Below are 27143 nucleotides of genomic sequence, written 5' to 3' on the forward strand. Positions count from 1 at the left end.
GATCAGAGAACACTTTAACCATATACAAAGTATCATAATCTTAGGGAGATATATAAGATGTTCAAACTATACCCACACGAGTGTGTACATACACACACACACACACACAAGATTATGATATTGAGTATTATTTGCTACTGTTAGCAGAGTTTCTAATTAAATTTGTCATTCATTTGAGGCAGACTAGAGCAGAAAACATGTTGCAAACCACTCGCTCAGCAGATAAACACACAGCACAAACGCAGTGTGTTCTTAGAAAACAATAAGGTACATATTTTTCAATAATATAAGGTCAAAATGATATTCAAGCAATTTGCTAAAAATTCTGAAATGGAGATTACCTTTTTGAATGATATTCAGGTTAGCATGTACTTTTTTTAGGGGATAATGTGATGTGCTTGAATGAAGCGTGAACTCATAATCATCAAACATCAGGAATGAAAGGGACCGTAGAGCAGGCTCACCCTGGAAGATTTCAGCCATTAAAAAGGGAGGGGGAATTTTGAGGTGACTTGAAAATAGGCAAAAGAATATTTAGTAGTAGTGCTGGAATTAAGTACAAGCTTTCCTAAATCTATCTATTACACACAAAAAGATGACTCTTTCAAAAAAAATGATGAGAGGAACTATTCCTTCCCTCAAAAAGCATATAATATGAGGTAGTAGTTGAGAGGAGCCCAGAGCAAATGGAAAACGAGTTCATGTGTGTGCATGTCTACGTGCATATCTGCACAAATGTTAATGGACGCACACACACACACACACACACACACTCATCTATAATGAGTTGAAAGAAGTCATGTGCCTTGAGAACTAAATCGAGGTACTGACTATTGAACCAAGACACTGTGTGGCTGCTTTTTCATCTTGCCTGTTATTGTTCTCTTTCTTCTTTACTTCATTTTTCCTCCTATTTTACATTTTCTTATTTTAATGAAGCGTTTGTTTTGAATGCATTTTGTGTCCTTGACTGGCCTACTACTTACCCCTCTTATATTTATTTATTTTTTCAGTAGATCTCCTTGGGGTTGCAATATGCATCTTGAATTGATCAGTCTACCTTTTATCACCAGGACGTTACAACAATATATACTCAATTCCTCCCTCACATTATTAGAATTATTTTCTCGTACCCTTTACTTTTACATGTGCTATAAACGCAGGAGCCATTGCTACTCTTTTTGGCTTGAACGAGTTATCTTTTAGAGCATTTCAAACTAATAAAAATAATAAATTTAATTTTACTTTTATTTATTCCATTTTGGAGCTCTTCATTTCCTTGTGTAGATCCAAGTTTCAGGATGATATATTATTTCAGCATAAAGAGCTTCCTTTAGCATTTCTTATAGACTAGGTCTCCTGGAAATTAATTCTCTTCTTTTTTGTCTGAGAAAGACTTTATTTCTCAGTCATTTTTGAAAGACTTTTGCTGGGCATAGAATTGGGGGTTGACAGTTTTTATTCTTATAGTACATTAAACATGTAACATTATCTTCTGGCTTATAGCGTTTCTGATGTGAAATCTGCGATAATCCTTATCCATTTTTCTTCTAAATGTAGTATTTCTTTTTTCTCTGGCTGCTTTCAAGATTTCCATGTCAGATAGTTCCAAAATGTGTGTCATATCTGAGTCCACAGTCCAAATCATATCTGATTTCTTTGTTGCTTGGTGGTGGGTTGTTTTTTCTAGCCTTTTCGTGCGTCTCATAATTTTCATGTTCAAAGTCAGACATGCGGTATGCGACAACAGTGACAGAGGTAAATGGTCTTTACATCTGGAGATGGCCCCTACTCTCCTGTGCTAGGCTTTTAGTGTGGGATTTGCATTAATTTAGTTGAGTGTGTTTGAGATTTGTTGTTGCTATGGTTACCTGCAGTGCCCCACAACATTCCAATTCCTATAGAGATAATGTGTTTCCAGGGATGGGGTGGCTTACTGGAGCAAGGTCCTGCCTGATCCTGAGTTTGTCCTCATTTTGTGTTGTCCTTAGCAAGGGGCCCTTTTCCAGCTTCCGGTTCATTCCTGTCCCCCTCATGGTAGTATACTGTGATCACTTGTTATTTAAACCTCTGTAAGGACGATGCAAATTACAAATAAGAGGCTTAACTCACCAGATTGAAAATAGGGGAAGAGATTTCCACCTCCTCTCTTTTACTCAGATCATTTGTTTTAGAAAATTTGTAATTGTAAGTACTTTCTCCTTTCTTTCATATAATTTCTTTTAATATAATGTTACATACGTAATATAAAATATATATATATATATTCTGTTGAATATTAGATAAGACTTTTGTCAGCTTTGTGACCCAGGAATGCCTTTATCAAGGACCTGGGAGCCATCTCTTTGAAATGTAAACGTCAAGGGAGATAGTACCTCTATCTCTTAGTCTCTGTGGGAGGGTGGGAGCCTAACGTGGGTGGGCACCTTGCTGCAAGTTGCAAAACTACCTCTTGTTCTAAAGACGTGAAAAGTTTGTTTTACCTCTGAATAAAGCAGATTGGTAAACATGGATGGTCACCCCAACTACCAGGTGAATGTAAGATGAACTAGTTGTGACAAATGGTGCGGTCTAATCCTCTTACTTGTGGACTAGCCATTGTTCGCCTTGAGAACATGTGTGGAATGGGTTGTATGTGCCTGGCTAGATAAAGGAGTGAGATTTCCTTCTATCTTTGCAGTCTCTTAGTGGATTGCCTATAATGCACATCACATTCTGGCTTGCTAATTATTCAATAATGCAATTGCTTTCTCTCTCTTCTATCTTGCTGGAGAGGTTTTCTGCGTTGGAAGAAGATGCTGTTTTTAAGTCTGTTTCCCCAGCACCTGCTCATCCAGGCCTTGTGGGTGTGGGTGTGCTCTCTGTTCTGCTTAGACACACTTTTTGCCTCCACCATGTCCTGGGGCTCAGGTTGTGGCAGTCTCTTGTCTCCTGCCCCTCCCATGTTTCATGGTCCCCCCCAGTTCTGTTTCTCCAGCTACAGTTGAGCATTCACCAATTCCCAGGAGGCAGCAGAGCAAGGTTCCCTTGCTCTCGTGAACTGATGGTTTTCTCCTGTAACAAATGGGGAGAGGAGAAGGATTGTCACAGAGTTTTGTGCCCCTTCCCTATGTCTGCACTAAAATGGACAACACTTAAGGCTCTTTCAGCTGTTTCGTTGGACCACTCCTTGGGTTTTGTGGAGAAAGGATCTGTAGGATGTTGACAAAGACTCTCCTTGACCAAACATGAGTTAGGCTCCTCTGAGCCCTCTTCTTGACTAAGCCCCAACCTTGGGTCCGACTTCTGCCCACTTAGTCCCGTTTTAGTGAGAATCCTGCTGAGTCAGCTTAGTAAAAATCCCCCACCTTTGATACCTGATCAGACTCCTCATCCCCCACTCTCCATCTCTTATCATCTGGCCCGCCTTCAGCAAGAATCCTGTCAAGTCAGTTCAGCCAAATCCTCCCTCCCCTGATGTTCCTCTTAGTGATTTACCACACATGACCCCACCTGCTCCTGGGCTATCAACGTCGACTTGTCCTTCTTATATTCAGCATTGAGTCCCATCTGTCTCCCCCACTGCAAATCCTCTTGAATAAGGTCTTCCTTACTCTCTTTAACAAGTGTCATGAATAATTTTCCTTATAGAAAATTACAGACTCCAGTGGTATCTGTGGCCCCCAGGTTTTTCACACTGTCTCCTGTCAACAATTCCAGCTGACTTGTACTTACTGGTGTCTGGTTAATCCTGTCCCAGGGGAGCACCTCTTTGAATCCCCTTTCTCCCTGTAGACACAGTCTCTCCTTAAATTTTAATCCGGTGGGTTGCTCTGTGCCTTCAACTCTCTAATGTGTTGGAAGAGATCATGAATTTGAAGCGAGTCCAGGGCTTTTTCGTTATAACTATCTGAGCAACGTTACTTAGAGCTGACTGCATCCTGGGGTGGATGCTGCAAGTACGAGATTTACTTTCATGAAAAATAGTAAATATTCTAACAAAAGTACTTAGTTTCAGCTTTAAAAAATGTGACAGGGGCCGGCCTGGTGGCTCAAGCGGTTAGGTGCACGTGCTCCGCTGCAGCGGCCCGGAGTTCGCAGGTTCGGATCCCGGGCGCGCACAGACGCACCGCTTGTCGGGCCATGCTGTGGTGGCGTCCCGTATAAAGTGGAGGAAGATGGGCACGGATGTTAGCCCAGGGCCAGTCTTCCTCAGCAAAAAGAGGAGGATTGGCAGATGTTAGCTCAGGGCTGATCTTCCTCACATAAAAAAAAAAAAGTGACAAAAACTTAGGAATAGTCACAAGTCACTACACAGCCTTTATCAGAGAAAACAGATGTAATTATTGTCACAGTTAATGATGATTATTTCTTCAAGTTACAATTTTTTTCTACTTATCCATCCTTATTAAAACCCACCTACAATTCATTACATTTTTCTCTTTCTTAAAGAATACAATAGTCTTACTTTAACTCATTTTTTATTTTCTGAATAGGTGATTGTCATTAGGAAATGTGAGGTTAATTATTTTAACACTGCAGTTTTCTTCTTTCCCACATTAACATAATTGTCCATTTTTCTCTTTATTGCTGGAAAAAATTAAAGAGTGTCTTAGAGGAAGGAAAATTCGCTCTCTACTTAGACTGCCAGCCGGTCCATTGGGATTTTTAACTTCAGTAACTGGATTGGAATGTATATTGATCAGTGTAAAATGTTTTTGGTCTCTTTTGATTGTATCTCCTTCTTTGTTTGCTATGACATTCTTCTTTTATTTCTTTAAACATTGTAAATAATTATATAAAATTCAAAATCTGAGGGGCCTTTTTGATTTTCCATTTACTCTTACCCCTGGAGCCTTCTTTCTTTAAATGTTTCATAACTTTGCTTTGTGAGAATCTTACAAGGCCTTGTTTGAGTGTATGATCTATCCCTGGGGGATTGCTCTTGCCTCTGTAGGTGTCCAAGGATGCAACCAGCCTGGGACAACTTGCATTTAGGATTTCTCGAGAGTTCGCAGACCACACAGGGCATGTCCCTATGAGGTTGGAGTTTGGGACTGTGATGGGGAGTTACGGAGGGATGATTTTGAGCTACTTGGAGTGTGGGCCAGGAGAGAATGATTTCTTGTTGTCCTCTTTAGGTGAGTGGACTTGCTCTAGAATGTTCTCTCATAGAATGTATAGTTCTTTGATGGCCCTGGCTTTCTTCTGGCATCTCAATTTCAATTTCCTCCCTTGTTATGGCCCAAAGTGTCACAAGTCATAAAACCAAGCCTTAGTTTCCAGAGGTCAAGCACGGCTTGAAAGCAGCTGCATCCTCTGGATCCACCTGCCCTGGAGGAGACTGCCTACCATCTGCACTATTGGGCCCTTGGGAACTTTCTTACCTTTTCTTTCTTTTTCCTTTTTCGACTGAGTCAGTTATTCATTTTACCAGAATTATGCTGAAAACCAGATTCCTGAAAGTGATGAATAACCACTCTATTACATTTTTTACATCCATTCAACTTCTGTCTCCCTACAGTCATCATCAGTTACAGGAAACCTTACTGACCGGGCTTCCTCTTAGGAAACGCCTCTGCCTATTGAGTCCTTAGGCTCCGTGCTATCGATAATTTTTGTCTTACTTCTCAAGTTTTTTCTCTTGCATTCAATGGTTTCTCTTGTAGCTCCAACTTCCTGATTACAGAAGTCTTCCATACCCCTCTCTAGACCACTCTACATCACTTTTCCTTGAAGAACCCAGATTTTCTCACGATTCAGCTCTTGTTCTGCCTTGATAATTCTCTACTCATGTTCAGTAACACACCGTATACTCTCAGCTGATCCAGCCTCAAAATCTCAGCCACATTTGACTTCATGTATCACATTTGGACATAATCACATATTCACATATATCTTTCATTTTTTCTTTAAAATTTTATGTATTAATTCAACCTCTCATTTTTTACTCTCAATACTCTTTCTAAAACTCTAGACACCTGAAGTTAGGGTAATTACAGCATTCCTATAACTCGAGGGTGTTTATTCAGCCCTGATAGCCACTATACATTAATTTTCTTTAATCAGTTTTCATGGTATCACTAACCTGTCAAATGTGTTTTAAAGCATTTCTGTTTAATGACAACTGAAAGTAAGCATTCCACTCCTGGGATTTTAATTTCTCATATTCTTTCCCATTTTATGTGTACAATTTTGTATCCAATTTCTTTCCAAGAGTTATCTTCTTCATATGAGGGTTAATTTTGTTGTTCTGGTAACCCATGTTACTTCTTGCCTCTTGTTTCCATTCATGGTTTTTCCTCAGGTAGAATGTCACTATCTTTTGAAATTACACATTCATCAAACCACACATTCTGTTGTAGCCTTCCTAGAAAGACTTTTATGATTATTCTGGTTCTCATGGAGTTATATCTATTCTAAACACCTAGCTGTTACAAACTACATATTTTTTTTAACTATTATTATCTTATGTATACTAGTTCTGTTTCTCCAAAAGAGGTTTTTAAAATCCCAGAGGGCAAAGCTGTTAATGTAAATTGAATTGCTACACATGAATTGGATTTTCTTCTGTGTACTAAGGAAATTGGGAAATGCAACAATAAAGGATCTACTATTCCTATTCTTAAGAAACTTGAACTTCTGCATCCTCTGCCACTCAGGGCAGTTTAGAACACATCAAATTGTCATTTATAAATGTGGCTGTTAATTGAATAGTTGTGTAAATATGTGTTAATTTTCATAGATTCTGCCGTGGAGCTCAAGCAAAGAGATGCCTTATTTGCGTGGGTAATTATGTTGGATGACTTCTAATGACTGAATGACTTTATACTTTTAGGTTCTTTTACTCCATGAGCAATGAATTTTTAATTATCTTCCTTATTATAAATATTAATTTGCTAGTACAGATAAAAAACAAGTATATTGACCAAAAAAATAATGAAAGTTTTATTCATATACTTGTTGTCATGCAAAAACACCTATGTTATTTATTTATCCCAATGGTAACAATTTTATGTTTTAATAAGAACTAAGTAACTGAAAATTTTCATGACCCTTTATAATTATAACAGATCTGCATTGGTTTTACTAGAAAATTGTATACATGCATATAAACAGACATATGCATAGAAACATACGCCTGATGCACACACACACACTTATACACATAAACATATATATATATACTTATATATACACAGGTAGACATGTACACACATATATTTATGCACTTACACATGTATGGACATATACACACAATTATATAACATATACTACACTCATCCTCACACATATACATAAACGTGTACACATGTACACACACATACACACACAAACACATATAAACATTTTCTAACAATTAATATTAATTTCAATAATTAATTAATATTAATTTCATTTACTGACAATAGAGACCTCAAGTATTTTCAATGTATATGTTTTTCTTTGAGACTGTTGCTGCAGCCAAAATCACTTTTCATCACATTTCTCACTAAGGCAGTGATTATGTTTTCTGGACTTTGATGATGTATGTCTTTCTGTTTTATTTGTACTGATTAATTGTTCTATTTGTATTTTTCTTAAAATACAAGGAATGGTATGTTTTCTCTAGAGACAATCAATTAGTTTCTGTAAATAAAAATGAAAATGTTATAAAAGTGCTATTTTCATGCAATTCTAATTAAATGATTAATTGCATTTTAAATGATATTTGGCTAAAAATAATACTAGATAAGAAAAAAAAAACAGAAAGCAGGAGAAGTTACTCATGTTTAAAATAGTAAATAAAATTTTAGACTAAGGAGTAAGAAAAGCATGAGCAAAATGTAAGAAAAAAACATAGATAATTATAATAAAGTGGAAAGGCTTAGATACATGTCAGCCAAGGGACAAAATGCTAGAATGAAATACCAATAGAACATAAAGCAAAATAATAGGGAAGAACAGGAAAATAGATATGTAACCAAATTAGTAGAATAAATAACCTGAAAAGAGCAACTCAAGAAATTTCTATAAATACAATTTTGAAATAGATATTTGTATATTATTAAGATGGCAAATGTATATTCACTTTTAGTGAGGGAAAAAAGTTAGTTGTTTTATTGAAAAATAATTCTAAATCAATTACAGGTGAAGCTTATAATTTAAGACTTTAGATTTCATGTCTTCAGGAGCTACTCTTACATTCTCAACCGTAGAACAAACTTTGATTGTACAGCAAGAAAGTCACTATCCAGGCAAGGAGCTAATTGTTGAAATAATGAATTTTGTTTCCAAAATAAGTTCTTCGTAGAATTTCTAAGAAAGCTTCAACTTTACAGGTCCATGAATGTGCTACCGTTTTTGTTTTTTTCTAATCTTTCTAATCTTGCTTTTTAAATAGACTAGTAATTGGATGCTAGTTTCTGGGATTGTTTCTTTAAAATAGCTGCATTTTACTCATTCTGAAAGTAGAAATGCATGGTGGATGATTACTTGGAAAAATATTTAAACTATTTTGTCTGAAGTCTAGTTTTCATCCCCTGCCAGGTAGAATTCATCATATTTCACAAGCCCTGTCTATATTATTTTTCAGAAACAACATCACTGATGTAACTGTTTAGCTATTTTATGCTCCTCTATTTCTCCTTTTCCTCCAATTTATGAATGAAGTTTTGTCTTATTATCTCATACTTGATTTCATTTATTCACTTATTCATACATTCATTTAATGAATATTTAGTAAACACATTTTATGTGCAGATGCTGTTTTAATTTCTGGGATGTGCAGTAGAAATGCAAACAAACAAGAGCAGGAAAAAAGACTGTATGCCCATTAAGTTCACATCACGATTTTATATTATTCTTCTTTTGGCAGGAAATATATAGTCAAGCTATTCATTTTAATCAGACTGTGTAGATTTTGGATCTAAAATGATTAAGCTGTGAAAATTGATTTGTTTAATCTGGTATCTTCAACCAAGCTAACAGATGCTTGAGTTATTAAATGCCAAGCATTTTCTCCAGGAAATATACTAACATACACACACACACACACACACACACACACATATATATAATTCAACTAAAAACATAATAAAAAATCTAATTCAACTAAAATATAAATTTGACCTTATCATTTAAAATCATTTTAATGTTTTAAATATTTGATAACTTCTTGTTTCTTATAAGAGAATCAAAATGTACTTCTATCTCATACAAGATCTTTCTTAGCCTGTCCCTCACTCCTCTCAACCCTCACAGGCATCCACATTCACCTTGATCTTTTCACAGGAGCACACCCAGCTGTGGGTACTTCCTGTCCCATCTACATCCGCTTCCGTGCTGTGATTGTGTGGTTTTCTGCATAGATATCCTTTCCCCTCTCTCCATCTCACATTCCCTCTTCCTCCTCCATCTCTCAGCTCAGAGACCACCTCTCCCTGGGTCTCCGTGGGGTAGATTAGGTGCTCCCTGTGCTCTAGTAGCACTCGTGCAAGAGTTCTCTTGGAAGCGACCCTTTGGACTGCGGTGATCAGTTTAGCTGCCCGAGTCTGTACCTAGACTCTGGTTTTCTTTAGCAGAGAGATACCTCTTACTCACTTTCCCATCTCCAGAATTTAGCACTGCGTCTGGCCCTCAGGAGCCCACCAGGCTGGCTTCATGGACATTTTGTCTGTGCCATCTCAGAGGGTCCAGCACTCAGAAGGGACCCGAGCTTGTCTTAATGACCTGTACACACTGTACTGGGATTCTTTTTGCCCCATTTTTGTTGTTGTTGTTGTGGTAAAATATGCATAACATAAAACTTACTGCCTTAACCGTTTTTAAGTGTCTAGTTCAGGGGCACTAAGTACCTTCTCTGACTTTAAAATGTGGAATGCATTAATTGTTCTAGGCAGAGAGGAAGAGAAGAGCAGAAACACACAAGGTGAAAAGTCACCACATGGAAGGTCGTGCATTACTCATTTAAAAATACATAACGTATATCTTAAACTCTATTTCTAGTGTAAGTTGAATATCAGTACATATCATCAAATTCTTAATTTTCTCAATATATTATGATAAAATAATAAAGCTTTTAGAATAATGTTACATGTCACATATTTTTTGATCATAAGCATGAGGAATCTATAAAAGACTTAAAATCCGTTTCCTTTACATAGAATTAAGGGATAAAAATCAGTTTTAGCATTTATTAATACTTTCCAACTTTTCTTGAAATGAGGCATTTCTATTGATTAATTGTTATTCATAAGATCGTGATTGGAAAGTTGGAATGTGACATTAGCAACTTTGTCACATTCCAATGTTGGAATTGCTCTTTTTAAAAAGACTCTTTTTTATCTTAATGTTTCTGCCTTTCCAATTCTAGCTGCTTTTCTCTTTTCAATTTCTTTCCCACCTGCAATCAAAAAAAAAAATAAGGAAGAAGATAAAAATGCATGTTATAATTAATGAAGCCATTTCTTTTTTGCATCATCAATTGCAAATTTAATATAAGATGTTCTACTTTTAATTTAGTGTTTTAAAAATTGTATTTATTACTTAGAAATAAAATTAATTCATGAGCTACACTTTCTCTTTTTTCATAAATTATATACACAACTGAAAACAGTATTTCTTCTTTCCTCTAACTACCTAACAGATCACTTATTTCTGAGTAATTAAAGGGAATAATGATTATGCTTCCCTAATAAAACTCACTCCTGTATCATTTATCATTAACTTAACAGAAAGGTTAAAGATGTCCCAGAGAGGGTGTGGATTTGATTAATTCATCAGAAACTTTCTAATTAGGTGGTTGAATTTTTAGTTAATTTTTAAGTATTGATGGATGGGACAAAGAAAAGAGAAGACAGCAATAATTCAGTCCTCTGGCTTATAGTATAGAATTGGTCTTCTACAGTTCTTTTATGATTTAGGAATAAGCAGAGTCTTACTGTGCAGTTTTGCTACATGTGTGTTCTGTGTGTATGTATGTATCTGTACATACGTGTCCTGGAAGAACCAAAACATAGCAGCCAGGAAACATCACGGGGCAGGTTGTTCTGCTATGGAGACGAGTCTGACATTGAGTTACATGCAGTCATTATGCAACTAATGGACTCCAGAAAACTGAATTAGTTAATCTAGTGAGCTAGCTGACTAGTTTTAATCACTGCTTTTTTTTTTTTCTTTCAGTAGAATCTCTTCTAACTCTATCTTAGAAGTAAGAAAGACAAATAAGTAAAACGATGGATATATCAGAGCTGCTTTAGTTGAAGGAGGGTCCATGGTCCCTAGCAATGTCTCTCAAATGCACACCCAGCTTGATGGATTCACCCCGTTCCCTAACACGCGCCTTTGAGCACACGGAAGAGTTTCTCTTGAACTAGAGATTTTGCAGAACTTGGTGTGAAAATCACGGGTGTGAAAACTAGATGTTTCCGATAGCCTAACATGGTTTGAGGGTATGCTATTTTGAATTCGCCATTGTTACTTTTTAAATTTTCGAATTGTACACAAAATCAGAAGAGGCCCCAGAAGCACTATCCTTCTTTGATCACACCTCAGAAAGGTCACGGTCTGGCTGTACACAAATTCAGGATTTATTGTATACTGACTGTGTGCCAGGAACCGCACTAGATGCAATCAGAGGATTCACACGCACACAAAATACAAGAACCAGTATCATCTCTCGAGAAGTAAAGAATTTAATAAAAGGTTAGAACAGAACAGTCATGTGGAGGAGCAGTAAGTTAGGAGTGCTGGTTCTTGTCGTTACCACGCCACTAACTACGGTGGTTGTGGCACTGAAATTCTCTAAGCTACTGTTGTTTCTCATCCTTCCTTTTTCTTATTCAAGAAAGAGATGCTTATTTTCTGTATAAGTAACTATACTAAAATATTTTTATTAAAAGACTTGTAGTATGCTATGGTTTAGGTGACAAACTACATGGATTTGAATCTTGCCTGACTCTGCTACTCATTAGCTTTGTGCCAGTGGGTAAATTACTTAAATATTCTGTCCCTCAGTTTCATAATTTGTAAGTAGGGGTAGTAATATTACCTACCTCAGAGCACTATTATATTGGTGGCTTCCAATAAATTCCCTACAATTCTCTTTAGTGACATATCTTATTAAAGTCATTCTTTCGTCAAATTCTGATCTGTAAGAGACCTTATATTTAATTTTCACTACTAAGTTTTCAGAGCATAGCACAGTATTTATCACAAAGTTTAGAATTCATAATTATTCATTGAATAAATAGATGAATGGACGAATGGATTGGATAAATGGTTGGATGGATGGATGGATGGATGGATGGATGAATGGATGGATGGATGGATGGATGGATGGATGGATGGATAGATGGATGGATAAATGCATCTGTAAAATTTAAATAGTGTTCTTCACATCACAAAATAGTTACGAGGATGAAATGAGGTATTGCATATAAAGTGCCTAATACTCTACCAAACCAGTAAATTATATGCATGTTTATCATAATAATTTTTATAATATTAATCTGGACCTTCATTTTTTAGTAGTGAATATGTGTACATCACTGACTAACTTGTAAACTTCTCAAAGGCATGGGCTCTGTGTTATTAACTTTCTCTATACTAAATCCTACAGCCATGATGAAGATGCTGTGAACATCAACATGGGTTAATTTCATCAATGAATCTAATTTTAGGTGGTGGGCTTTGGTCCATCGAGGACGAGCTGAATGCTCTTCTGTGACACTGACTTAGTCTGACAACCATTTTGGACACATGCTGTGTACTTCTCACCGTCCTATACATCCAGATACAAAAACAAAGCAGACTTACAGACACGGTTCTTTGCCTGGGGGAGCTTATATTTCAGCAAAGGAGATAGATTTACACATATACTTTTGACATAAAGTCACAAATGAACTGACAACGTATGTGAGTAGTTCACTGGGATCAGTGAACAGGGTCTTTCACTCAGTGGGAATGTTTAAGGAAAGCTTCCTGGAGGAAGAGCAAATGAACTGTTATGTGGTGAAGACAGGTATTTGTTTCTAGGGTTCAAAGACATTGCAGGTCGGTACTATTCAATGAGTGTGAGATCTGACACATGAAAAGGAAAGAAAGAACACTGTGGTGGAGTGTTACACTAACGGCCTCCAATGAATCACATCTCCCTGTCATCATGTCCTTGTGTGGTCCCCTTCCACAATGACTCTACACTTGGCCATAGAACTTGATTTGGCAATGAGATATTGGCAGATGTGATGCAAAAGAGGTGCAAAGATGCTTACATGTTGGATTTTGTCCTTATTGCTGCTAGGAACTCTCCCACTGTCATATGACTAAGTCCAGGCTAACTAGCGGGAAATACATGGCACAGCCCACAGCCAGCACCTTGGGGCACATGAGTGAGATCACCTCAGACAACCCAGTCCAGTTGAGATGTAGACAATTTCATCCATATAAGTGACCCCATGCACAACCAGCAGAACATTCATCCAGCTGATCCCAGCTACAATTGCTGACCTGCAGAATCAAGAGCAAATGAAATGAGTATTGTTTTAAGCCACTAATCGTGGGGTTGGTTTGATATGCAACGACACATAATTGATACAAACTTTTAAAAAAATCTACTGAACATGAAGCACTAGAACAAATACTTTGTAGATGCATAATTATATTTCATCCTCATCTGGCTCACCTAATCACATTTTAAACTGAAGAAATTAAGGATCAGAGAGATGGGAAAGTTTTCCTAAAGTAATACACATAGTAGGTGGTACTCCTGGAGTTAGAAATAGTATCTTCTGGTTACAAAAGCCGGTTTGCAGAGAAAGGGTTTCATTTAATTTATTTATTTATTTTTCCCGTGAGGGAGATCAGCCCTGAGCTAACATCCATGCTAATCCTCCTCTTTTTGCCGAGGAAGACCGGCTCTGAGCTAACATCTATTGCCCATCCTCCTCCTTTTTTTTTTCTTCCCCAAAGCCCCAATAGATAGTTTATGTCATAGTTGCACATCCTTCTAGTTGCTGTATGTGGGACGCGGCCTCAGCATGGCTGGAGAAGCGGTGCATCGGCGCGTGCCCGGGATCCGAACCCGGGCCGCCAGCAGCGGAGCGCACGCACTTAACTGCTAAGCCACTGGGCCGGCCCAAGGGTTTCAAATATACTCTGTCATTTAAGTAAGAAAATAAAATTTTTGACATTAATTTTGCGAAATTGTCTGACGTGATTTGTCAAAATCTGACAATATAGGGTTTTAAAAATCATTGCTCTGAAAAAGTAAATCCAATCATTTAATGAGAGAGAACTACCTATTTACTAAGCTATGTTTTTCTAATCTCTAGACAGATAACTGTGTGGAAGAACCAACTCTTTGTTAGACTCTACTGTTCCTTACAAAATAATTCCTCTAGTTTCTGAATCAAGAATAAGTACCTCTGTAATATGATCTTTTGGTTATCTGTAGACATGTATCTGGATATTTCTTTCTAGATAGCAGCCATTCGGATAATCTATTACTCATGTGTTTTATGCAGAGCTGCTTCCATTTAATTAGTCATTCATACAAAGACACTTAATGTATTGCTGCACTGTACTTTGTGGAACAAATTTGGTTCTGAGTTGTGAGTGATTCCAATGTCTAAGAAACAGTCCCAGCCATCATGGTATCATCGGCAGGAGTGAAAATAGCACGGGTGTGGCGTTTGGAAGCTCTGGGTCAAATCTTATTGCCGCCATCTATTCGATGTTTTATCTTGGGTGAGTTATTTATCCTTTCTAATTTTTTGATGTTATCATTTACTAAATGAAGGTTATAATGCTTAACTTTCAGGATGGTTATAAGAATTAGAGATAGTGTAAATGTAGAGGTTCCAGCAGGATGCACCATTTGTGGAAGATACCCAGTAAATAGCATCTGCTATTATTGCAAATAACAGTTTAGTTAAGATGAGTTAAGAATATAAAACACCTTACGTTTTCTTGTTTTGTGATGTTTTTGTCTATATGCCTTAAAAGTTATGTAAGTCAAATGTCTAAGAGGAAGTAGAGGTTGCTTAGAAAACAGATTTCCACGTGAATCAATCTTGCAGGTCTTGTATTCCAGTTTCTTCCTTTAGCATTCATGAAAATGGATCATCCGTATTTATCTTCAGGTATCAGAATATGTTATCCCTTAAAACTCCACAGTTTATTTTCTGAATAGCTTAAATGCTTGAGAAATATTTACTGATGCTGACACAAAATCTGTCTCCCAGTAACTTACAACGTTTTGCTTGTTAAGCTGTTTATTCTTTTAGAAATAAACCTAGGAATACCATTTTACTTCTCTTTTGTACAAATATGTAAAGATGAAAATCATGTCCACATCTTAGTGTTCTATTTCTAGGCTAAACATTGTTGTTTCTTCATTCTTTTCTTCTTTGTGTATTTTCTATTCTGATTAGGACTTTAGAAATAAACCTAATAATCTATATATAATTCATCTAAGTCTAGGATGTTTGCATTTTTCTCTCTTTAGGCCCTATAGCTTTATATCTGTACCCGAAGATTGCCTTATGTCTTTTGGAACAAGACAACATATGTTTAACAAGAGTTAACTAAAATCTTCAAGTCTTTTCTCATCTAAGCTGTTAATGAGATGCAATTCATACATTTTTCTATCATGAAATTTAAAAAAATATATATGTAGATACTACATTTACCATTGATATTTTTCACCTGGCTGATCCTTAAATATCTTCCCATACTGTGGAAATATTTTATATACTAAATGGAAACAGATTTGGAAAGGTTCCAAATTAAAAACGTTAACGTAATTTCAACTGCATTTTCCTTCATAAGGATGAATTAAAAACCATGAAAATAGAGATAGAAACTAAAAGTACCTCTTTAAAACATCTAGAAAAGAGAGAACTAAAAGCCACAAACCATAAAGCATAGCTGACCTTGGGATAAAGAAGAAAATGCATGGAACACACAGCCCGGGAAGTAGAATTCTCTAAAAGAGGTGGTGTGGCCCTCGGGGCTTAGAGAATCATGACCTGGGGACAGGGAACACCTGCTTGAGAAATGTGAATGGAGGAAATGTAAAAGAAGAGAAAGAGGGAAAGGGATTGAAAGAGAATGAAAAATAAGGGAGACGAATGAAGGGAACCCGATTCGTGGATAATTGAAGAGCCTGGAAAGTGGACCTTGGTGAAGGAAATCTAAGCTTAGTTCGTAACACAAAATAAGGAAACATAACTGAAGTAAATAAGGTTGTGCATTGAGTCCAGTGTTAGTTTCTGTTGTGAAAGGTTGGGCACTCAGCTATGACAATTCCCGAATTAGCCTTGGGGACAGGAGACCCATGTTGGTAAGCCATCATACACTCCATCGCTGGCACCGTGTCCCTTGCATTCACGGGCTTGTTGAGCAAGGACAGCTCTGGCCAGGGAGAGAGGTTGATGACATCCACAGCGTGTGCCACCTTGATTATTAACTGCCTCTTCAATAGTTGAACCCACTTGGGGATCATTTACTTTCATGAAAACAAACATGCCTACGTAACTCTTCCCCTAAACCATCTGGTCAAAAATGTTCTTATCTCTATATTTTAAAGTCTGACCATGCAAGCAAGCCAGGATTTATTGACCATGAGTCAGCCAACAACAGATGCTACTTCAGGCACTTCCCACAGAGAGCTTTTTCCTTCCTTTCTACAGTTCAGGAGCACCCTTCTTTGTTTGATACTAAGATAGCACGTGGACCCATAAGTAAAGTGAGTCAGTAGTCATTTTATTTTCTTCAGTAAAATGGTCTCATTTTTTTTCCCCAAGGAGCCATAAGTGAATACTGAGAGAGAGGCATCAATACAGCAGAAAAGGATGCTACCAGATTCTGAATGAATGCTACTCAGAGTACCTCTTGACTGCAAGATAGTTTGTGCCAGAACACAATCAAAAGCACTGCTTCTTTTATTGAGAAAGACTTGCTATGACAACAAACAACAAAATGTTTGCTGGACTAAACAGTATGCTTATTGAGGTAGTTGATTTGCATTCTGGTACATGTCTCATATATGTTGACCAAATGGTTCACAGAGCAATAGCCAGATTGAGGACGTCTGGTCCACCAACTACTTCGAGTGAGACTGATTTGATCCGCTTTGTCGTGCCTTCTTGTGTTTTCAGGAACAGCCTGAGCCTGACTGTATATATAGCACTTCTACTTGATGATGGAGCACTGCTCTGCATACCCTAATTTAAGGCACAGTAGCTCAAATCGCTTCCATTGTATGATGGGCATTTTGAGTTGTTTGGCATAGTAGCCTATTATCCTCAGGTATTTTCCAAGGCCCAGAGAGGATTGAGGAAATATTTTTCTAAAAGAGAATAGATATTTGCACAAGAGGGCCCGGATTTGCTTCTAAACCCTGGTTGTTATGCTGTGACTCGCCTATCGGGACCTGCCTGAGTTCTCTAAAGCATGTGTGTTTACAATAGACACAAACTTTCACAGCAGCTTGAAACTGCTGAACCATTTTCTCGTACTCAATGCTTCTCTCCAACAGTCTGACTCATGAGTTAATCAATAAATGGGTCAGGACACCATGTCATAACAACTAACCAAATATGTTATATTTTGCCTCCAGAGTTCAAAATGATTCAATAGACAAAACTTTAGGTACAAGATGCAGCAGGTTTTAGTTAATTTTATAGGTGACTAGAGTGATGCTTTTTGGAATAGCAGGATGGTCAATGTCTGTAGACTAGGGTGTGGAGAGTTGAGGTAGCCCTAGGTCTCGATAGTGAAGTTGTACCGCTCGCTAAGCCACGTGATAGCACACTGCTGCTAGAGTCCTTTGTTAATAAGTAGAAAAGAAAAAGCATTTATGATCGATAGCTGCAACCAGGGACTGGGGCAGCGTTGATGTGACCCAATAGAAATACCACATCCGAAACTGTGGTAAATGGAGTCACCACCAGATTACGCTTACACAAATCAACATTCATCTTCCAAAATCCATCTCTTCTTCAGAAAGACAAATAGTACATTTCAGTGAGGAGAGTGTGCATGGAATCACCACTCCTGCATCTTTCAGGAATTTGATGGCAGCACTTGCTCAACATCGTCCCTGACTGAGGTACTAATTTTGGCAAGGAGATCACTTTCAGGGACTTCCACTTGTTCCTTCTTCACATGATATCTCTCACTTTGTGGGGAGGGAGCAAAGGTGGGGGTTTTTCTAGGCACTGAGTGTGTTTATGATTTCAGAATCCAGGGAAATAGCCATAAGTTGTGTTTAGGGAAACACCAAGTCAATTCTGAAATTACTCTGAGCCCAAATTCCAAATACACATGAATACTCTGAGAGTACTCTTCCTGCTGGAGTATGGGAGCATTGTGGGACCCCAGTAATTCACTTCAGTTTGGGTCTACTGTCCAGTAACTCCTCCAAAGTCTGAGTATTCTTCATTTCCCAAAACATATATGTTCAAGGTTCCCCTGGGACACGTTAGGAGGAATATTTACAATATATCCAAGTGATAGTATCACAAGATACTTTCTCAAAATGACTTGGCCTCCCATTTATTTAAGGATTTCTGTAAATAGCCTTGTCTGGAATTGGGTGAGTGTCTATGGCTCAGTTCAGGCCTCTGTTCACCAGACTTAGAGTCATTAATTACACAGATTAGAAGACACTACTATACTGTCCCGCTCTGTAGTTGATAAGGGCACCTCAATCGATTAATGACTGGTAAAAATGACTCTGGGTCAAACTCTTCTCTTCTCTCACTCTGCTGTCAAGCAGAAACTATGCTGACTTTGTCACTGGCAATGCTGGTATTTCCCTCAGTGCCTCGGTATCCTCTAGACAAACTCAGGGAACATCATTATGGGATGGGGGCAGGCAATACACAGCAAATCTACCGCAGCATTCCTTTGACAAGTCTTTCAATCCCTTTCTCTACAGTATATTAAGGGAGATTTTAATTTAATCTAATGTAGGCCACATTGAGTGCAATTTTCAGTCACTCACCAAGTAAATTTTAGAGCCACTTGAGCTGTGCAATCTACCACCTCAAATTTAGAATCTCTTGCTAATGTATTCGTATAAATACATTTACTTCAATACAAAATCACTTTTTTCTCCCTTATTCATCCTAGTTAATTATTCCCACACAGATTTTCTACGTTTTTATTAATGTTAATTGCAAAATTATTTCAATTAGTTTTGGATGTTACTTACATCTCCCGGTAAACAATTTTACTTACTTCCTTGGAACTGACCAGAATTGGAGTCTAGCTATGAGTCCAGAAACAGAGATGTTAGAGATGGTGCCCATAGGTCTTCAGAGAAGAGTCATCCCTCTCAAGGCAACTACTTCAGTTGAGATTGTTATGGGGTCATTGGGCCAGGGAAAGTCTAATCCTCTCAGAATGGGAAGAGCGGCCTCTAGTGGCAAAAGAGGTTCATCAGGACCCAAGGTGTTAAATTGTTCCCGGTGCATAAATTGGAATTTGCCCAAATCTTACCATTCCAATTTTTAGGATCCCACTTTTTAACAATCATGTAATTTGTTAGCTTAAGAGACCATGTGATGTTGATTGTAATTCACTTGTGGGGTCTGGCTTGGAATTTTATATTCAGAAATCTTGATTACACGGCTATAAAAAATAAGATATTTTAACATAATCATAGAAGTGTCTGGTTCTTTACCTGTGGCTAGAGTTGGATAAAAAGTTCTTTTTTCCCCCTCTTTTTGCAATTGTCCCTAGAATAAGAAGTGCCCAGTATACCCCATAATCCTTGTCCATTAAATTTCTTATATTATTGCTAATATTAGCAAGAAAAAACAGCTATTTCAACAGCTACTTAGTCTCCCAAAGGCAATTCTCTGAACACATGAAACCAAAAGATCATTTAAATATCTATCGGAGCGCATGCTGTAGATCACTAGTGTCCCATTTCGTTTACAACTGAAGATGAAGTCACTGTTCCCATTAAACATAATCATATCAGAAATCCAATTCCAGATTCCAACTTGTGATAGGCAGAATAAATGTCTTCAAAAGATGCCCACATCCTAATTCCCAGGCAATGGAACTTTGCTGCTGGGACTAAGGTTAAGGACCTTGAGTTGGGGAGATCATCTTGGATTTCTAGATGGGCCCAGCATATTCAGCTGAGTCTTTAAAAGTGGAAGCAGAAGGCAGAGGGTGGGTCAGAGTGGTGAGATGAAAGAAAAAGGAGGGGAGAGTCTAAGGGTAAGGATTTGACCCCATGTTGCTACTTTGAAGCTGGAAGAAAGTACCATGAGTCAAGAATTGGCCTCAAGCACCTGAAATGACCCTCAGCTGACAGCCAGCAAAGAAAGGAGGATCTGAATCCTACAACTGGAAGGAGCTGATATCTGCGAACAACTTACATAAGGATATGATTCTCCTGTGGAGCCTCAAATAAGGAACACAGCATACTATTTTAGCCTGGTGAGACCGTGTCAGACTTCTGGACTTCTGACTTTCAGAACTATGAGATGATGAATTTGTGTTCTTCAAGCATCCAAGTTTGTGATGACTTGATATGGCAATGATAGAAACTTATACCCCCTCTTTGGGAGTTCTGTTTCCCTCGAAACCACTTCCAGTATCACAAACAACATCAGTCAACGTTCAATAAAGATCATAGAGGTGGACTTATGCGTTTTATTTTAAGGAATCAGGGGTTTCTGCAACTGTTTGAAGAGCTGAGGACGTGAAAACTAAGAACGCTATCTCCATTGATCTCTGGCTGAGGCTGAAGAGTGGTTCCCAAGAGCTTGTGGGGGAGCTGTTACAAAGCACGAGAATCTCTGTAAAGCTCCCAACAACTACCTCAACCTCAACAGCAAACTGCATGGTTTTTACGACCTTACCAGAGACACCCTGTGAATCTCTTGTCTGTGAAGGCATCCAGCTGTAGCTCCCCTGGAGAAAAATGGCCTCTCCTTCCCACCTGTATTTCAATTCTCGCACAAGTGCCTCTAAGGCAGACTCTACCCCAGAACCATACGGGGGAGCAGAATCCGGGAAATGTAGCCCCTGGTTTGATCTCTACATGCAGAAATGACCTTATATGGAGGTACTCACATACCTGAGTTGATAGCAGACAAACTGTGCGGCACGCTAGAACTCAAGAAGTACCAAATCCGTGAGTTGTCTTGGAGAGACAGCACAGCTTCAGCAATCATGGTGGGTTGGAAGTATGGACCTAACACTTAGAAACTCTACAAACTTTTTCAAGATCATTTAACTTTCTGCTGATCAAACTTCCTGAACTGTAATGTGAGAATAATAGTAAGCATCTAAATAATTCATGGAGGTTTTGAGATTAAAAGAATTAATAAATATAAGGAAACTTAAAAATGTTTGTTAAAAATGTACTATTAATTATTACATCTACCAAAAAAAGGTGAAATCCAACCAATGAAATGAACTAAGAAACTGATGACTGAAAACATAAATACAGATGAAAGCTAGACACTAAAGGTAATTATGGTTTATAATGGGAAGAAAAGGCCATAATCCTTGCCAAAATGGAACCAATGCTATAACTAATAAATATTAAAAGTTGGTAATGCAAATGGGAAACAGAAATAAAATGTACCAATTTACTTATGTTTTATAGAAAAGAGTGAGAAGATGCTATCTAAAAATCTAAATCACAAGAGTAGTTTGAATATGTTATTAGAAGTTCTAAATGTAAGAAGGAAAAATACACAAAATAGATTATAAAATGTATAAGCCATTTGAAGAAACACAGATCCCCAAACACACATGAAACTAGGGAAATAAAAACTATATCACAGAGTACGTGAAAAAAAAAACACAGCTAAATTCCAATCCTATATATTTACTCAGGAGAAATAAAAACATACCTACAAAAAATGACTTTTACGAGGATATTTAGAGTGACATTATTCATAATATTAAAAAAACTGGAAACAAATGTCTATTAACTGGAGAAAGGTTTAACAAAATAAGGTATATTCATGAAGTGATCACTCTTCAACAATTAAAAAAGGAATAAACTATGAATACATGCATACATGCCACAAAAAGAATAGTTCTCATGAACATCGTGTTAAGAAACGGAAGCCAGACACAGCAGGATATACACATTCTGATCCCATTGTAGACTTCTACAACAGGCAGAAGTAACATTCCATTGAGAAAAATCTACAAGAGGTTGCCTTTGGGTATTGGGGATTGACTGGGAATGGCATGAGAAAACTGTCTGGGGTCTTGGAAATAGTCTACGTCTTGAGTGAGGTGGAAATTTCATGATGATAAAATTGTCAAAAAATTTAACTGAATGCTTAATATCACTTTATTGTTTGTACATATGCTTCAATGAAATAGAACCATAAAATTCAACTTACGATAGGATGGTAGCACACAGAACAATCTTACTTGCTATGGAAATGATTATGTATGGAACTAGTTAACTTATCCAGAGTTATCTAAAAGAGAATACAGCAGAAATCATCTCTAAACTCTATATGAGAGAAATTCTTAAAATAATCGATATATATTGAACATGGAATAAGCAAATATATTTGAAGAGTTATACCGAAAATTTATCGTAGTTTTTGCAAATCAAAAGATAAAAAAGAAAAAATATCTGCCCGTAGAATGATGAACTAAATTATGGTATTTTCACATGCTGAAATACAAATTTGAAAAAACAAGTGATATCTCTATGTGATTATATGCAAGGATCACCAAGACAAGTTTATTCTTGAATAAAGCAAGTTACTAAAAGAGTTTTATAGGACGCCTCCTCTTATGTTACAAAATACATGCATAGGTATGAAAATACATAAAAAATAACTAAGATAAAAAATAATTAAGTTTATGCTAGAGAGTTTATTTTAATCTAAAGTAATAAGATTTGAGTCCAGCAAGAATGTCCAGGGAGAAAAAGCTCATATCATCAAAAAAATCCAACAAGCGTGCCTTATGCTTCAACTGCGCACTTAACTGATGCCAGCTAATACGGCTGTGCTAAGTAGCGGGTGGGCAGCATTCTTTTAAATACCGTCAGCCAGACTGGAATCAATTCATTAATTAAAAATCAGGCACAATTTCGGGTGAAAAGGTCGTTCAGCAAAGACAGTCTAATTTTGCAAACATCAAATGCTTTATATTCTTTCTCCAAATTCCTTGATAAATTCTAGATTAAATAAGATTACATCAGATTGGAGATCCTGTGAAAACAACATAGATTTAATAATGGCAGATATTTTACTGAATCTATCTAAACTATTGACCTTAATTATTTTCTTTTATCAAGTGCTCATAAGCCATTTTTTTTTCTATTGGACGTCCAATTTTGCTAAAATTTGGAATTCAGCCCCTACTCTGTTTTTTCCTCCTTAGAAGAGCTGTGAAGTGACTGGATGGCCTAGCTTCATACTTGTTTCTGAATTTGGGGGACAGTTATTCATAGGTGCAGTTATAAAATGAAGTAAAACTTAAGTTGACAAATACGTAATTATTCAACGAGGCATTCTCCCCCACCCCTGGGGAGTAGCAGCAGCTTTATCCTATAGCTAAAACCTCCAGCTTTCCTGCAAGGACCTCACGCAGTCACTATCCACTGCTTTATACAACCACGTCATTGAGACTGCTATTTTACAACTGAGAGAGCCGAAAGCAGAGTTGTTTTGTTGGTTTGCTGCTGTTTGTTTGGCTGGGAAAGTATAGAATGATAGCAAAGAGGTGAGTCGTGGCTGGAATCAAGTCTATTTCCCAGGGATGAATTTGAAATCCTAAAAACAGAGGAGTGAAGAAGTAAACCCAAAAGCTTTGTGGTACTACTGGGTTTCGTCGTGCTGCTAGAATCAATGTGAGACTCTGGACCCCGAATCAGCTACTTCATTGTCGAATCGTCAAAGTGCTTTGCAAAGTCGTGAAGCAGCACAGGACTGAGAATCAGCTGGGGGCTGCACGTAGAGCCCACACCAGGACAAGGACTTTGCTGATCTCGTGACAGAAAACAACAGCCCACAATAAATGATGGTAACTGGTGTCAAATCGCTGAAGTTCCAAGAAAACCATAACAGACAGTGAGGCAAGCCTTTCGGGACTTCCAAATTTAACTGGGGTCAGTTTGTAGAAGACCAAAAGGCTGGTGGCTAAAGGCATGCTTTGATTAGGAAAATAAATGTGACTTTTGTCATCACAATTTAGTTGTTCCTAATATTTCCCTAAAATGGTTCTTGGCAAAGTTACCAATGACCAATTGCTAAATCCAGTAATCAATTCTCAAGCTCCATCTTAGACAACTCAGCAACATTTGGTTCAGTTAATTAAGCCGCATACTTGAAACACTTTATTCATTTGCATCCCAGAACCATACAACCACCTAGTTTTCTTTCTATCCTATTCTGTTGTTCCATCCCCGTATCCTTTGCCAATATTTTCTTATATTCTTATTCTTAGGGCTCATACTTTGATCTCTACTTATATGTATTCCTACTCATTCTGTAGGTAGTCTCAACCACACTCGAGGTTTTAAATGCCATTGGTATGCTGAGGAAACACAGGTTTATAATTCTAGCCCAGCTGTTCCCTGAAATTCAAACTCATAAATCCAGATGCCTATGAGACAAATCAAAGGATGTCTCATAGGCAGTTCGAATTTGTGTGCTCTTATCCAGACTTTCCATTTACGCTTCTCATTTACACCCAAGCTACTCCTCCTCAGCCTTTCTCAATTCAGTAAATCTCAACTCTATACTTCTAATTGATCCGGAAGTAACACACTGAAACTTAACATGTGACCAGAGTGATAATGTTGAAATTTAATTCAGATATTGCCCATTTCTTCCATTTGCTTTCCATCCTACACAGAGTAAATATCAAATCTCTTAAAATGGCCAACACCACCACACTTGATCTGCTTCCCTGCCGTCACCCTCTGACCTCATCCACTCTTACTCTCTCCCTGCCTCTCTTCCTCCCAGCTACGGTGGCTTCCCTGACTGCTGGTCCTCATATATGTCCAACAAACCCAACAAGCTCTTCTACTTGCCATATTATCTGCCAATTGCTGCTTCCCCTAGATATCCACATGATTTAATTGCTTACCAACTTGAGGTGACTACTTGTATTAGTTATCTTTGCTGCACAACACATTATCCCAAACTTGAGTGACTTGAAACAAAAAAATTACTTTTTCACAGATTCTGTGGGTCAGAAATCCAAGCACGACTTAACCAGGTGCCTCCAGCTCTTGGTTTCTCATATGGTGGCAGTGACATTATTGGCTGTGGCTACAATCTTATCTGAAGACTTAACTAGGGGAGGATTGGCTTCCAAGCTCACTCATGTGGTTGCTGGCAGGCTTCCAAAGAACCATCTTAAGAGATCTGCTAACTTACTCACCTGTGCCTCTCCTCAAGGCTGCCTCAAGACATGAAGTTGACTTCCCAGAGAGAATGCCAAGAGAGGGGGACAAAAATGGAAGGCTTGACTTTTTATAAGCTAATCTCATAAGTGACACCCCATCATTGTCATATTCTACTTGGTTGAATTGAGTCTAATCATCTTGTCTACATAGAAACGGAGGGGATTATATGAGGATATGATTATAAGGAGGCAGGGATCATTGGAGACCACATTAGAGGCTTCCAACCATACCAGTCAGTGAATACATCATGGAAGAACTCTACTTAATATAGAACAGACATATCTCAGCAACCTTTTTCTGCATTGTTTTTTCTCTATCTGACAAATGTTTTTTACCTTTTTATTATCACTTTTTATTTTACTCCTAGAATGTAAATTCCAGGAGAGTAGGGGTTTTCATCTCTCTTTCCTACTGTTGTCTACCCAAGCATTTGACAAATATTTGTTAAACCTTCTGCATCTTTGTTAACTACTTGAGATTTGTTTCAATATGGTCTTAGAGATGCTATGACATGGCTAAAGAGAATGGTTGCTTGTTAGCCAGTCCTACTTTTTAGAAAATCCTTTCTATTAAATCTATCTTGTTAAAAAAAGAAATGTGAAGGTAAGGTCTTAGTCTGTTTGGGCTGCTATAATAGGATACAATAGATGGGGTGGCTTATAAACAACAGAAATTTATTCCTCACAGTTTTGGTGGCTTGGAAGTCTAAGATCAAGGCATTAGCATGGTTGTGTTCTGGTGATGGTCTACTTTTTGGTTCATAAGTGGCCGTCTTCTTGCAATGTCCTCACGTGGTGGAGGGGACAAGAGAGCTCTCTGGGGTTTCTTTTATGAGGGCACTAATCCCATCATGAGGGCTCCATCATCATGATCTCATCACCTCCCAAAGGCCCTACCTCTTAATACCATCACATTGGGGATTAGGTTTCAATGCATGAATTTTGAGGGGAAAACATTCAGTCCATAAGAGGCAGTGCAATAAGGGTTTTATGAGATTATGTATAAATGAATATGGTTGCCCCAAAGAGGAAGGAATTGATTATCAGGAGTGGAGAGAGATGACTATTAATGTGTGAAAACTACAGAGAATAGAGGACCTTTGGACTTGAAGAACAGGCAATTTCAGATATAGAAGAAGATGAGGAGCAGAGAAAGCCTGAGGAAAGGCATGGAGCATAAAAGACTATCTATCTTTCTATCTATCTGTCTATCTATCTATCTGTCTATCTATCTACCTACTTACCCACCTATCATCTATATCAGTCTCTATTTATCATCTCTATCAATCTTTATCTATTTGTCTATCATCTGTCATTATCTATCTATCTATCCATGTATCTATCTATCTATCTATCATATGTAGAAGGCAATGTACTTGGCTAAACTAGAGGGTATATGGAAAGAGATAAGAGGAGAGTGGGCCGGAGAAGAAGGCTGCAACCACTCTCTGAAAGATACAATAGGCTAGGCTAAAGATATTTTTGGATTCACACATAGGAAAGATCTGTTTAATTGTAGACTTTCCAGGTATTTAAAATAGTGAGTTAACCAAAACAGAGGATGGAGAATATATAATTTTTAACTAAATTTTGTTAAATATTTTTATAAAGTTCTTCATAATTCTAGCATTCAATGGCCATCCATTTACCGACTTAAAGAATTGATATCATGCTTCATTCACATTCATTCTGGACCTATTTTTTTACAAAGTTAAGAATAATATAAGCTACTTAATATTGTAAAATATTTCACATCG

The sequence above is a fragment of the Ceratotherium simum genome, chromosome 28 (assembly GCF_057802395.1).
Source record: "Ceratotherium simum simum isolate JZ-2026a chromosome 28, ASM5780239v1, whole genome shotgun sequence".
NCBI lineage: Eukaryota > Metazoa > Chordata > Mammalia > Perissodactyla > Rhinocerotidae > Ceratotherium > Ceratotherium simum.